General features: G+C 36.2%; 1 non-coding gene across 1 annotated transcript; it reads right to left on the bottom strand.

Moving 5' to 3' along the window:
• Positions 1-1,940: 1,940 nt before the first annotated feature.
• TRNAP-AGG (transfer RNA proline (anticodon AGG)) lies at positions 1,941-2,012 on the bottom strand. The gene has a single exon. It is a non-coding gene; the product is annotated as a tRNA-Pro (tRNA).
• Between the last annotated feature and the right edge of the window lie 8,645 nt (positions 2,013-10,657).

Raw genomic sequence — 10,657 nt, 5'->3', positions numbered from 1 at the left:
GTTGCTGGGCAGCTGACAAGTGGTGCAGCAGGAGGCATTAGGCAGCTGGGCTTGGACGCGTGGCAGTCCTAGATGACGACACATGGCGGCTGGGCAAGAAAAAGGCAGATTTTTGCTGGGCTTGGGCCTTCAGATTGGGCTGGCTTTGTCTCAAGAAAAATGTCATTTTTCTCTTCTCTTTTTCATATTTAATTGTTTTCTTTTATCTTCATTTCAAATTGCCAAAATACAACTTTAATTCCTACAAAATAATAATAAATTAAATCATAATCAAATATTTTCATTTATAAAATAAATCATATTAATTCTATGAAAATACTAATTAAAACCTAATTTATTTTGACTATTAAAATCAATAAATGTGTATTTTTCACCACTAATCACTTGGTTATCCAGGGCATTACATAATACCTGTATCAGATCAAATTTCTCAAGACAGAACTAACAAATAATTACTTCAAAGATTGTGCTTACTGAAGTTTATTATCTTGAGCAACACGAAATAAGCACAAAATATTTTCTTTATAAAACCAAAATACAAATTTCCTTTATAAATATATTGTGATAAAATCAAGCTAAATAAAGAATTATATGTAAACCTTACAAATTAAATCAAGACATTCATTTCGAAAATCATAATTTAAAATTATCTTTTAAATAAAAATATATTTTTATAAAATTTGCCATTTTAGAATTTACACAAGACTGCTAACAAAAAGGGTCATTCCGAGAATTGAGCTAGAGACCTCTCGCACCCTAAGTGAGAATCATACAACTAGACCAAATGCCCATTTCTGTTCTTTTTTATATTTATGTTGCAATCGATACATGTAGCAGAGGATTGATTTTTTTTGTTGTATAACGTTTTTAGTTTCCATTCCTAATGTATAGTATTATCTTACTATTTTTTTCTCTGTTCTTTTCATTTATAAACTGTGTTGATTGTCTTGGTGTTCACTGATACATAACAGGAGTTCATTCTCTATATATACCACATAATATAGGTTTGTCCTTTAAAATATTTTAAATTACAAGGGGCATAAAAAAATAACACAACACATACCGAACATCTACCTCTTTAGAACGTGGCTTTTTAAGTTCAATTTTCTGAGTTTTCACTGGCTTAAGTATGTCCTTGTGTGAGTATTATTTTTTTCCGTACCCTAGAGACATTTTCTATTTTAAGCACTTAGAGAAATTATAGTTTTTTTTAATGACATCATGATAGTTATAGTAGGCATCTTATTAATTTTTGGAAAATTCTGAATAATTTACATTAATCAGGGTTCAAATAATTTGTTTTCTACGCGTTTAAAAAAAATCAGACACGGATGCAATTGATTATTTGAACTATAATTTCAGCGTTGTATATTATTTAAAATTTCCTAAAAATTAGCGGGATGTTTGTTACAACTATAATATATGTCATCATATAAAAAAAATTAGGTTATAATTTCTCCCATTGTCAAAAATAAAAAATACCCACGACTAAACGACCATTGTTAGACAAATTTGTATGCAACTGAAAGTCTATGTTTGCATTGCATGTGCATCTTTGACACTTGGGTGTTGCATATTTGACTATGAATTTTGTTTTAAATGCATGTGTGCAAGTTGCTATATGTAACATGTGAAACTGTGTTTATAATTGCAACTTTTAACGTGTTAGTTGAAAACCTCTGTTTTATGGTGGCAACTTGCAAGATAAGAGTTGAAATTTCTGTTTCTTGATGTTAATTAATTAATTTGGCAGGCTTTTGTCTGTGGGTGGCTTAGCATAGCTTATCAACATCTCTAGCTTATTTACTTTTTTCTTATTCAGAAGTCTTGTGTAAATCTGTATGAACTTCTTCAAGTTTTCCTATTAATAAGTAATAGTATAAATATTTTACAAAAATCTTTGTGCGGTAGTAAAGAGCAAAAATTATAATAGTAAAATAGGGGCATTCCGAGAATTGAACTCGGGACCTCTCGCACCCTAAGCGAGAATCATACCACTAGACCAAATGCCCACCACTGAATTTTAGGATGTTTGTATAGTAATCAATACTTTTAACAAAGGATTGGTTTTGGCTGCTTTTGTCTTATATATATATATATATATATATATTTTTTTTTTCTCTTTTACGTTTATAAACTAGTGTAGGTTTTGTTTTGGGTTTGCACCATTGGTGTTGTAAGATGATGATGGAAAAAAAAATTACTAATACATAAGGCGATCTCAAAATTTTGTAGTGAATCATACGTTTTGGTGATGACTTCACTGATCATAGGTTTGTGCTATTGCTACCGCCTACCAGGTTATGTAAAAGTACACTACCTTCCGAGTTTTTAAATTTGGTCTTAATAAAAGAGACTTTCAAGATAAACAAGTTTTTATTAGACATAATATAATTGCCAAGTCTTTTAGATCAGGCCTTTGGGTAAATAATCTATAGTATAAGTTCCGTTATTTAAATCTTTTTAATCAGTAAAGACATCAATAAAAATAGTTATGTTTTTTTTTCTAGAGAGCATCTTCAGGTAAGTTGAAGCTCGGCTATAATTGTTAGCATTTTTTTTTTATCAGAAAGGAAAATATCATTGATCAACCACCAAATACAACAAACTGCTCTAAAACACAAGCAGATTAATCCAACAAAACTAAAGTTTGTTTACAAACTCAATCATTTTCCTATCTTTTGTAGATAATCTCCTAGAACTCAGATTAAGCACTCTAGAATCTAATCATAGCATCCACTTTCAACACAGTAAAACAACTATTATCAAAGTAGCAAAAATTCATGTTTAACCAAATGAAATAAACTGTGGCAGCAAATGCAGCAGCCACAATATTGTGCAACATTCCGTTATTCCTGCCAGCAATCCACACGACCCAACCAGCATAAGACTCTGGCCATATCACTAGTCCTAGCCATCTATACACTCTCTGCATAATCCTCTTAGAAAAAGGACAATAAAAAAATAATTGAGTGTGACTTTCATATGCTTGAGCTCAAATAGGACATAAGACAAAGCTAATATTCAAATGACAATAGCAAAACAAATCTCTAGTTAAAAGATGACTATTAACAGCTTGCCACAGAATGAACCTATGCTTAGGGGCCGAAAGTTTACACCAAACCACTCCCATATGTTATCTTCTCACAATTAAGAAGTTTGTTGTAAAGTCGTCCCATACTAAACTTGCCATTCACCACAACAACCTCTAAGTCCCTTCTAGTTATAGAGTTGCACAACTTAATCAATTTCCTCCAATACCAACTAACATCTTGCTTTAAAGAATGACCCCAAATGTTCTCCCCATTTAAGTAAATATTATTCATCCATTTAACCCCCAACTGATCTTGCTTTGATGAGATTGCCCAAACATACTTAGCAAGCATGATCCTATTCCATTTCGGGCCTTCTCTAAAACCCAGCCCTCCAAAAACTTTAGGAAGGAAAACTTGCTCCCAATAAGTGAGATGAAACTTACTTCGAGACCCTCTTTCACCCCAAAGAAAATTCCTACAAAGACAATCAATGTCCTTTGCAGCACTTTGAGGCAATAGAAAAATACTCATCCAATAGTTATGAAGCCCCAACAACACAGAATGGATCAGCTGAGCTCGATCAGCAAAAGAGAGATGGTGACTAGACCATGAGTCCAGTCTCATTTGAACCTTCTTTATAATAAGATCACAATCTGTAGCCTTCCATTTGGTTGGCCACATAGGGACTCCAAGATATTTCAGAGGAAAAGACCCCTCATCAATCTTGGTGTTTAACGCCCAAAATGTGACTACCACTAAGCGGTAGTTGTAGTAAGATCGGGCGGTCGATCCACAAGGAGGTAACCTAAAATCAGAAGATTAGTAGAAAATAACACAAAAAGTTAGTAACAAGAAATAAATAAAATTGTAAATGGAAAGAGGTTTGAGATTTTGGTATTGTATTTTTGATAAAGTGATGAAATGAGATAAGTGAAATAAAGGTAAGATGTAATCAAGAGTTTGAGAAAATGAAAGGTTTTAAGATTCATCCATATGCTTGTTTAGTTACTTGGTTACTTGATTTACAAAAATACACAAGTAAATAGTTCACATCCCAACATTTACTTGGAAAATCTAACATTAAAGTCCATATTCTTTTCTAACAAAAGTTCATTTGAGTTATAAAGTTCTTTACTTTAAAAGTACAATGTTAATCTTATGAAAAATCTAAAAATGACAAAATACCCAAAGGCAATAATGCAATAGAAGATTAGACATAAAATTAGGTATCAATATTACTTTTACTAATTAGAAGTACATGGAAAGAGCATGCCTAATCCTATATACTATTAGCATAAGTAAATAAAGATGGAGATGAAAGAACATAAATAACTCAAAAATTTTACATTAAGAACATAGTAAATCAAAGTAGCAAAATAACATCACTAGCATATGGAATCATCCCTAACCTTCCTAGGAAGATTAGGCCATTATGCTCATGATTCTCACAAAATTCTAAGAAGAAAATATGAGAAGAAAGTGAGTAGAAATTTTGCTATAGTTTCTTTACTCTAAAAATTACCTTCTAAGTGTGAAGAAGGAGTCCCTATTTATAGAGGGAGAAGAGGACTAAAATGAAATTAAACAACAAAATGGGGTTTACAAAATAAATCTAAAATATTAATAATAAAATATGATTTTGAAAAATCAAATCTTATTATTAATATTAACCTAGCTATTTTGGTGTATGGTCATTTTCCCCTTTTCTAAAATACCACAAAAACATGAGCTTTAAAGCTCAAAATAGCAATTTGCAAAGCCCAATACCCACAAAACATGGCTGGTGACACAAGAGGGTTTTGAACCATTTCTAGCCAATGAGGGGGTGCCACGTAGGTAAGTTGCTGGAAGATGTCATTGGGTCACGGGCCTGGAGATGCACATTGGGCTTCAGCTATTGATGAAGGGGGCTGGATTTGGTTCACGTTGGAGGAAAGGAATGATGTGTTGGGTCACGTTGGAGGCTGGCCTTCATTTAGGCCTTGAGGTTCGATGGGCTTGCTGGAGGCTTGATGGGAAGCTCGGCTGGGATTTGCTGAAGGTGAGGCATGGGTCAAATGAAGGGAAATGAGGAGCCAAGTTTGACCAGTCAACGCAGGAGGAGAAATATGGGTATGCTGGGACACATGGCGCGCTGGGAGGCTGAAGCTGTGGCCAGGTGCGGACGTGTAGCGCAATGCAGGAGGCGACACCTGGCTGTGGAGGGGCTGGCAGCTTGGGTTGCTGGGCTTGGGCCAACGGGCCTGAGCTTCATTTATTTAAAAATACCACTTTCTTCATTTTCTTTTTTCACTTTTAACTATTTCTCTATTCTCCATTTTTATTAGTGTCCAAATGCAATTTATTTCCTGAAAATTAAACATAAATTAAATTAAAATTAATATTTTTGATTATAAAATATATTACAATAAATTCATGAAAATATTAATTAAAACTTAATTTATTTTACACTTTAAAACTAATAAATTTGCATTTTTGAGCACTAATCACTTGGTACACTCTAGAATTTTATTCTTTTCATCAGCTTTAAGCCCCCCAAAAAAGATATGAGATTTATTTATGTTGATAGCCAGGCCCGAAGTAGCACAGAAAGCATCAAACGCTCCTTGAATAACTTGCACTGAACCAAGATTACCTTTGCAAAACAGAATAAGGTCATCAACAAAGCAAAGGCTAACTAGATTAAGAGATTTGCACATTGGATGGAGCTTGAAATTCTTGTCAGTGGAAGCTTTGAGCAATAGCCGAGTAAGATAATACATAACAAAAACAAATAGTAAAGGATAAATTGGGTCTCCTTGTCTAAGCCCTTTTTCTTCTTTAAACTGCCATTGGATTCTACCATTCATCATTAACGAGTAAGTTGTACCCCTCAAACACACCATAACCCACTTAATGAATCTACTCGGAAAGCATAAGGCATTTAATAGATCTTCCAAGAAACCCTAGTGAGTAGTATCATAAGCTTTACTAAGATCAATCTTCATAGCACATCTAGGAGAACTATTCTTCCTGTTATAGCCCTTAATTAGATCTTGGAAAAGAAGTATATTATGAGCAATAGATCTATTCTATATGAATGCACCTTGATTTTGGTTGATCAAAGATGGAAGAACTTTAGCTAGAGGGGCGGCGCAAATCATTTTGGAGATGCATTTATAAATTATATTGCAGCAAGCAATAGGACGGTAATCAGCTGCATTAGCCGGATTATCCACTTTAGGAATTAAAGAGATAATAGTATTATTCAGCAATGAAGGAGTAATACATGTCTCATAGAGCTCCAACACAGTCATAGATATATCCTTACAAATGTCCTTCCAAATAGCTTTAAAGAAACCAGCTCCATAACCATCAAGCCCTGGGCTCTTGATCGAATGAATACTATACATAGCTGTTTTAACATCTTGGAGAGTGAAAGGCCTAATCTGCTCCAGTTGATCTCCATACTCCAAAATCGGACCTAAACCAATACAATTAGTGTCTATTTGAACAGAGGTAGAACTGAAACTACCCATAAAACTTTTGAAGTGCAAGACAAAATAATTCACAACCTCCTCGTAATTATCCACAACTTTACCATCGTGAGTAATATAATAAGCTATACGGTTTTCCACTCTCCTTTTCTTCAAGCTCGCATGAAAAAATGAGGTGTTTTCATCGCCAAAACGAATCCAAGTAATTTTACTTTTTTGACGAAGGAAACTCTCATATATTTTTGCATGTCTACTGAACTCCCACTGAGCTTCTTTCTCATCAAGTTGCAGTTGTTTTTGCAAAGGATTATTGTGAAGATTAGTTTGTGCCTGCTAATATTTTACTTTGCTCTCCTCATAATTTCGAACAATATCTCCCATGGAATTCCAATTGAATTTCTTAAGCACATGCTTGAGTCTAGTTAGCTTCCCAACAATTCCATATAACCCCCTGCCCTTCAAAGGCCTACTCCAGCTCGATAAAATAGTCTTCTAAAACTTAGTATGATCAGTCCACATGTTATAGAACCGAAGAGGCTTCTCACCAGTCCTAACCACTTCCACTTTTTTCACAAGAAGATAGCTATGATCAGAAATCACATCTCAATGAGCATGAGCCTCAGCCGTTGGGAAAGAATCCACCCAATCCTCATTCTTAAACACCCGATCCAGCTTAGAAAAAATGCGAGCACTACTATCTTGCTTATTAGACCAAGTATAATTTGACCCCATAATCTTTATTTAATCAGCCAAGCCTAATTCTTGCCACTGCCTAGCATCCTCCATCTCCACTGTAGAAATAGACCTCCCTCCAATTCTATCATCAATATAAAAAAAAACATTGAAATCTCCCATCATAATCCAAGGATTCACAGGAAAATGCAAATTAGCTAAATCTTGCCAAAGGGATCTCCTTTCCTCCAGATTATTAGAACCATACACAATAGTAAGACAAAACTCTTGGTTTTTACCAAAAAATTTAATCCCACAGTGCACAAATTGAGAACTAACTTGCAGAATAGAAATTTCCACAAAGCTAGCTTTCCAAATTAATAAAATGCACCCCTCCAAACACGTGTTACTGTAGAAATTCCAACAAGAGAAAATAGAATGCATATCATCATTTATTTTCTCACCCTTCACCTTAGTTTCAAGAAGAGCCCCAATACCAACCTTATTCAACCTGCAGATATCCAAGACCGATATTTGCTTATTCCTTTTATTCAGCCCCATAATGTTCCAACTCATAATGGTGCAAAATTCCATTATCAGGAGCATTTTGCAATATCACATTTGAACCTTCCTACTGTTGCCCTTGGAGTATATTGTACACATTCCTAGTTTGTGTGGATTGAATATGACCAGATGGTTTCACCACCCCCAACTCTCTTTGGAACTGACCAAACCCCATCCTTCTCAGAGTTACTCGATTGAGCCACAACCTGTCGATCCTGCTGATTATGCTCGGTAACCTTCATGATCACTTTATCTTTGTGGACAACTTTGCCTAAATCAATAACACTCTTTGCATGCACTTCCTTTTTCCTCCAAACCACCTTAGATTCACATTTACATGTAGCTTCAGTATGCCCCAATTTCTTACAGCCAGAGCACTTTGTAGGTAACCATTCATAGTCAATAAGTTGGTCCATAACCTGGCCCCTTTCATTAATATAGTGATACATTTAGGAAGATTTTCAACTATTTCCATATCCACAAGCACACGAGCAAAATTGATCATAGATCTATCCTTAGTGACCTTATCTACCATAATAGGTTTTCTAATTGTACTAACAAGAGCACTCAAGCATTTCACTCCCCAATATTGCAGACCTAAATCAGGCAAACGAATCCACACTGGAACAAATTTTACTAACCTCAATGAATCAATATCAGTTGTCCATGGTCTAAGAATCACTGGCTTCTTATCAAAATGCACAACCCTTGATTCTAGCACCATATTTCGTGTAGCTTTATCTCTAAATTTCACCATTGTATACCCAGCATTCATACGGGTCACCCTTTCTATCCCCAGATTACCCCAAATTCTCTTGATGAACCCTTCAAAAATAGAAAAGGGAGGGTTCGCACCAAGCACTACACAAGTCAAAGCAGAATTCCAAAACGAAGCCTCCACCTCAATCTCATCTATGTCCGATTTCGCAATTAACTTGCTATCCCTCTGAATCGGTTCTGTATATTGTAATTGAGCACAGCCATAGGAAGGCAGAGATTCTCTGAATTAAGCCCATTTTTTCTTTCCTGAGTCCTGGAATTTTATTGCTTCAACCTCCTCAGCCCATGAATTCGACTTAGAACGGTCGACTCCAACTTCTTCAACAATCACCACAGGCAACCCAAACACCTCTAGCTCTGGAAATTCCTCCCCCCTATTCAGCTGTCAATTGAGCTTCATCTTCTCGACCTATGGATGAAGGGAGCTTTGGTGATACAACTTTAATTACTGGCTTATGCACATGTTTTTGTCTCCTCGCCATGAATAGAGAGAAACTCGAGACCCACGCCTATTGTATTTGACCCAATCAATATTAATTGTCTAAAAACGTTTGATACTAATTTTAGGTAGTATTTTTGGGACTCACATGCTGAAGAAAATAATTGTTAACATCTTTTCTTATTTTTATTTTTTATTTTTTAAGCTCATATATATATACACACACATTAATCTCCCTGAAAATAGAATAATCTAAATTTATAATTGTTAACTTCCTTTTTCGCTATCAACCTTAAAATGAAAGATTAAAGAAATAATTAACAAGAAAACAAAAGTCTTTTACGTGGTTCAGGCTATAAAAGAGTCCTAGTCCACGAGTCTCTGGTATTAAGAGGATTGGAAGCTAGTTAATGCAAGCTCCAATGGTGTATTCTCAGGCAGTGTATAGATTACTCTGAGTACAAGGTCTTTTTCTCTCTAAAGAACTGGCCCATTTACAATGAGACTCCCAGCCCTATTTGTAGAGGCTGGGGTCATTAATATAAATCATTTGTAATTAATATGCATTCTTCCCGTTATTGGGGGATTAATATAAATTCAATGCATTGGGCTGCATTGAATAGAAACCACGACCCAGGTGAGGTCCGCGGGGCCCACTGCAGAAAGGTACCTACTTTATGGAGAACATGCCACAGGTACTGTCAAGGCGTGCTATACGTATCTCCATATCAGACGGCGTAGTGGGAGTGTGAATTGTCGAGTCGTACAATTGACACACTGTGGACGGATCACCAAAAAGGTTGTCAAACGATCCTCTGACGGTGCAAACCTGCATTGGTTGACACCTGGCTGGCCTTCTAGATCCCGAGGACAAGGTCCTTGGCCTGGAAGACAACTGTTTGTAAGGAAACCAAGGACTACTAACCAGTTCTTGGGGTATGGCCTCAGAGAGATGTCTATGCCCTACCTTTATCAGAGGGAAGTGGCCTCTAACCGAGAAATCCACCCTCCGAGGACTGACCCTCAGGGTGTGGCCTCATTTGAAGAAGTACGCGTCCTTGCCACATGCCCTACTCGGATTGCCACGTGTCCTTTGGTAACAACATGGACAAAATTTCCCCCTAGTCTCTACTTGTCCTTGGATAGTGGAGACTTAAAACTAGGAAAAATCGAATAGTCCTCGGATGGAAACATTTGGACTTCTGCTAATGCCACTACGAGATTTCCTGCCACGTGTTGAACCCCCACTGCTGGGCCCATCAATATGTGCAATTAATGAAGGGTTAGGTCCACGGCCCGAAATTTCTTTTCTGTACCCTAGGTGTCCTTTCAGCCTATACTTGAGATTTCCCTTTTCCAATGCCAATGATTATGATCCACACCTTTCTGATCTTTGACCCTTGGATCACTCTCGAGTACCTATGTATTAGGTAATTCGACGGTCGCGTGAACTTACTTCACCTCTAAGCACTGGACATATAAAAGGTCGAGAACCAACTATCCAACGTTACTTTAGCCCATTTTAAATTTCTTGTGCTTTCAACTATTCAGCCTCTCTCAGCCTCCCAAACCACTCTCCGGCCTTGCATCCTTTCTAACTCTCTTGTCACTCTGGACGATTGGCGTGAAGCTTCTTACTTCTGGGCAAACGACAAGCAATTCTTCAGGGTTTGCACACGATTCAGCCCCAA

The sequence above is a fragment of the Humulus lupulus genome, chromosome 1, assembly GCF_963169125.1.
Source record: "Humulus lupulus chromosome 1, drHumLupu1.1, whole genome shotgun sequence".
NCBI lineage: Eukaryota > Viridiplantae > Streptophyta > Magnoliopsida > Rosales > Cannabaceae > Humulus > Humulus lupulus.
Note: the sequence above shows the minus strand (reverse complement) of the source record. Positions and strands in the feature narration are given on the sequence as shown.